The sequence below is a fragment of the Cryptomeria japonica genome, chromosome 2 (genome assembly GCF_030272615.1).
Source record: "Cryptomeria japonica chromosome 2, Sugi_1.0, whole genome shotgun sequence".
Lineage (NCBI taxonomy): Eukaryota > Viridiplantae > Streptophyta > Pinopsida > Cupressales > Cupressaceae > Cryptomeria > Cryptomeria japonica.
The window spans coordinates 174,191,838-174,197,519 of NC_081406.1; positions in this window are offsets into that span (position 1 = coordinate 174,191,838).

Genomic DNA, 5,682 nt, shown 5'->3' on the forward strand with positions numbered 1-5,682 from the left:
CTCTCTCTCTCTCTCTCTCTCTCTCTCTCTCTCTCTCTCTCTCTCTCTCTCTCTCTCTTATCGTATTCTCCCCATCTCCACCCTCCCTCTCCCTCTCTCCCAATCTCCTCTCTTCCCTATCTCTTTCCCTCCCTCTCTTACCCCCTCTCTTCCTATCCCCTTTTCTCTCTAACTCTCTCTTCATCCTCGTCTCCTTATCCTATTCTATCCCTCTTTTCCTACCCCCTAATCTCTCTCTCTCTCTCTCTCTCTCTCTCTCTCTCTCTCTCTCTCTCTCTCTCTCTCTCTCTCTCTCTTAATCCTATTCTCACCTCTCTCTCTCTCCCCACTTCCTATTTGGTTCGTAGTTGTACATAACCTGTACGGGTTAGGTAAAACTAAGGCCAAAACTTCTGGTTCTGCATAACTTGCAGATTTCTAAAAAATATAATGTTCCTCAAAATCCGTATGGGTTTTGAGGAACTTTTGATTTTTCATTATAAACTATAATATTCCTCAAAAACCGTACGGGTTTTGAGGAACTTTTGATTTTTTATTATAAAATATAATGTTTCTCAGAACCCATATGGGTTTTGAGGAACTTTTTGTTTTTTTAATTGCTTTTGGCTAGGCTTGGTGTTACCAAGCCTAGTATGTTTTTGAATTTCTAGAACACGCACGAGTTATGAAAAATTTCATGTTTTTTTGCATGTGTCCACTTTTCTGTTCACCATCTTGGTGCACTTACCCAAAAGGTATGGTACTTACCAATCAAAGTTATAGTGTTGGATAGGCCACATGAATAATCTCAATGTCCAACCTCAAAAATATTTAATATCAAAGACCAAATTAACCATAATGTCTACACATAAATGCCACAAGACCATTTTATATACACAAGTGTATTTGTGATTCACATGGTTCACCTAAAGGAACATGTGTAAAATAAAATACACATTAGTAAAAAAGATGTTAGAAACACATCATTGTAGGACCAAAACCACAATAATGTACTATAGTATAAGAATATTAGTGGTGAGTGTATGTGGGAAAAGTGGGTTGTTAGAATTGAAATGTGAAAAATATGTAAAATACCAATCCACACACACACACAGGACTTCTTGATGCAAGCTATGGAGTAACGATGCGTTACTCAGCTTCCCAAGGAGGGTCCCATGGTTCTCTATCTCACAATGTCCCTCAAACCAATGTTTTGCTCTCAGATTACTGAGCAAAATGGTCTAGGGATGGCAAATATGAGAACGAGAGAGATGTTTTTTTTTTTTTTTTTTTAGATTTTAGTATGAGATGTGTTGTAAGCTATGTATGATGCTAAAATGCAATAAACTAACTATAAGATGACAAGATTAGTATGAATACTATCCTAGCATACTATATTTAGTCTATGATTGAACTAAAATGATAAAGAAAGTAATCTAAGCATGCATATTTGATCTAAAAGAGGCTAAATGAAGAGCATAAAGATGATGAAAAAGCTTGAAAGTATTTGAGCATAAGTATGATGCTTCAAATTTGAAAGATGATTGTTTTGAATGGAGGAATGAGAGCTCTATTTATAGCACAAACAAGGCAATGGATGGTCAGGATTGAAAGGTTTAATCAAGGGCCAGGTTTGAAAGTTGGGGATCCATGTGCACAATTGGCACCAATGAAATGGTGACAAGTGTCAACACAGGATTGGGTTGAAAGAAGAGGTTGGAGGCATTAAAGGCCTGAGGAGACCTCATGGTTATCTAAAGGCTAAGGGTCAAGTCTAAGTTAGGTTTACCCAATGAATTAGGATCTAATCCAAAGATAAACCTTTGTGCAAATGATTAAGAGATAATCATGGTCAAAGCATTAATGACCTGATGAGACCCTTGGGTTGGGTAGAGGTTGAGTCAAAACAAATATTTTAACCATGTGGGAGGGTTTGAAATAACCATTAATGGTTATTGGAGACTTTGGGGATTAAGTGGTTGAAGGTTGGAAGCCTTCAATGGTTATCCAAGACTTTGGGCCATTTGAGAAGTGACCTCCCTTTGCTTAGGGATGTGACAAAGTTTAGAGGGTGTTTAGGTTAATTAGAATTGGTTAGAATATTCTAGAAGGGGTTAGGTAGGGGTTTGGGATTTTGCAAGTGGATGGGGAGGATAATAGGATTTAATTGAATTTATTTGATTTTCATTCAATTTGGTTGGAATTAAATAAATTTGATTTATTCAATTTAGGATAACTATTTAATTAAATTTGAATTTAATTAAAAGTGGCTAGGGGGATTTAATTGAATAAAATGAATTATTCATTAAATGGTATAGTGAATTTAATCAAGTGATTTACTTAATTAAATAGAAGAATGTGGATAATTTAATTAAATTGGATTTAATTAAATAGGAAAATGAACATAAAATATTCATTTAGGAATATGGTCATTTTTATGCGTCTACAGTGAGCACAAATATATTCTCACACATAGCATGCTATATAGAAAAATATTGACTTAGTCAATGATTCCCATCTTATAAATATTCCCATGTATTAATATATATTAATGAATTTTTTACACCCTATATTTAGTGTTCAGTTTACCCATAGCCTATTTTTATCCATATTGTGTCATTTTGACTATGTTTTCCTAGTTTAAGTTACCCCTAGTCATACATGTGCCCTTTACCATGATATTGACTCCACCTAACTTCATAGGTCTAAGTAATGTCAATATTCCCTAATGGTGGTTATAGGAGATAGCACAATGGTGAAACATGTTTCCTGGCCTAAGACATTGTTCTTATTTAGGATGATTCATCTCTAATTCACATGGTCACATCTTTGGTTCACCATTGAGGTGATGATTGGTTACCCTTATACATATTATGAACAACCAATGAAGAGTGTTTGTGCATAGTTAGTTATTCATCCATTATTGTTATTATAATACAAATATTATTGATATTTGATCTTTAGTGCGATAATGAAATATTTTAATGGCCATGATGTTTTATTTGTATATGATTTATAGTGATTTAAATAATTTTATTTTGGGGGATTTTAGGATTTTATTGATATTGTGAATTTAAAAATTGAATTTTTATTATTTTGTATCCCACTTTCAAGAAAAGAGGAAAATGTGTTGTATCGAACTTATTCTTTGGGGGACAACAATTAGTCTTTTTACTTGTTTTAGTCAAATAATTTACTTTTAGGCACATGGTCAAATTAATGTATTATATAGTCACTTTAAATATCACACCACTAAAATTCTGTAGCATACAACCTGGGTGGCTATATACATATAAAAGGTAAGGTACTTACCAATCATAGTCATAGTGGTGGATAAGCCACATTAATAATCCCAATGTCCAACTTCAAAGAAAAATAATATCAAAGACCAAATTAATCGTAATGTCTACACATAAATGCCACAAGACCATTTTATATACACAAGTGTATTCATGATTCACATGGTTCACCTAAAGGAACATCTGTAAAATAAAATACACATCTGTAGAAAAGATGTTAGAAAAACATCATTGTAGGACCAAAACCACAATAATGTACTATTGTAGTATAAGAATATTAGTGATGAGCACAAATATATTATCACACATAGCATGCTATATAGAAAAATATTGATTTAGTCTTTGGTTTCCATATTCTAAATATTCCCATGTATTAATATATTAATGAAATTTTTACACCCTATATTTAGTGTTCATTTTACCCCTAGCCTATTTTTACCATATTGTCATTTTGACCACTTTTTCCTAGTTTAAGTTATCCCTAGTCATACATGTGCCCTTTACCATGTTATTTTATGGTCTTATTTAGATTCTTTGTTTTTATTTTTATCTTTATCCTATGTCCTAACCCCATGTTTATTTTATTTTGTGTTTTAACTATGTAACTTGGCAAACTATCCTACCTTAATAATACTAAAACTAATGAAACTATTGATACATATGGAAATGAGATCTTCAGCCTAGGAATGTAAAATAGGATCACAAATCTATGTGGCATATCATTGAAATCATAATTAGGTTCATCTATAGTCCTAATAACAAAATTGAACTTTGGTGGTTTATGATTCCTTTGTTGCAATGAATTTGAGATTGTGAAGTATGTTAATGAACTATGTTAAATGATAGAAAAATGACAACTTTAAGTAATAACAGTAACATACAAAATAGAAAACCAACATAGTATCTCACATCTAGAAATAAGATACAAAGATAAACCTATAGTTAAAATCTAGAGCCAAAAGTGTTGGACACAATTGGAGGGTACTCTAATCCTAGGGGTGTCCAAACTAACAAAATGAATCAATTTCACAATCAGGAGATTTTGTTAGTAAGTCTCTCTAAAAACTATTTGGAAAGTGTGAAACAAGGTTGGAGGGTTCCTTAGTTTAGGTTTTTTCATCTATCCAAAATTTGGGATCATCTACCACTATCCTCTTTGCACACCTATGAAACTCTCTATGGCTAGATCTAAACCTACATGCAAAAAAATAGGGGAAAAGTGTTGTTTCATATAAGGGCTTTCCTTTAAGTCAAGCCCCATGTTGATGTTCCCTCCACCAAAACAACTATGATTGATATAAAGAGAGCTTACCCTTAGTAGGGAAAAGGATAAATCATAATAGAAATATTTAATTATGGTGGTTTTACCTTAGGAATAGAAACGATGGTGATGCAGATTATGGAACATTAGGGTAAAGCTGATGAATGTGAGAAGCTTGAAACATACAATGTTTCCTTGAAGAATGAGATGCAATCCATTGTGCTGAGGCTGACTAAGGAGATTGAGGACCAAAAGAAGAATGAAGAGAATTTGGCTCAATCATTGAAGTAAAGAGTTGATGAACTCTTCGGGCTTACCTATGAAAATGATCAGTTGAAGCTTGAGTTGACATAATCAAGAAATAATAGTAGAAAGATTGAAAGATAGATTGCTACCTTGAGAGATGAACTTTCTACTAGTAATGACTAAAAATGCAAATTCAAAGCTAGCTCAACAAGGATTTATAAGATGCTAGAAAGTCAGAGACATGGAAAGGACATGTGAAGACTAGAATTTGAGAAAGGAGAATCCTCTAGATCTAGACAAGGCAACTCAAAATTTGACTAGAAGAAGAGAAAGATTCCTTTGATAAGGCAACCTAATCCTCATAAATTCAATGGTAGATTCTTTACTTACAATAAATTCGGTCATATGGCGAATAAATGCAGAACGAGGATGAATAATAAAATGAAGAACATGAATAATGCTCCCACCTTTACCAATCAGTGTTTCATATGCAATAATTTTGGTCACAAGTCAAATATGTATAGAGTATTAATGAATAACTTCCAAAACAAGAGATGCTATGCTTGTAGGATGTTTGGACATATCTCTAACCAGTGCAGGATGAGACCAAATCATATGTGTAGACACCTAAAATTGTCTAGTCTAATTAAATAAATATTTTATTTATTTAATTATCTAAGCCTAATTCTTCTATTAATTAAATAAATTTTTATTTATTTAATTAATTCATTTATCCTCTTCTACCCTTATTTCTCATTTAAATAAATACATTTATTTATTTAAATTATCCCTTTCCTAAATTAAATAAATATTTTTTATTTAATTGTCCCACTTCTTCTATTATTTAAATAAATCTTTATTTATTTATTTAATTCATTATCTTTTTCTACACATGAC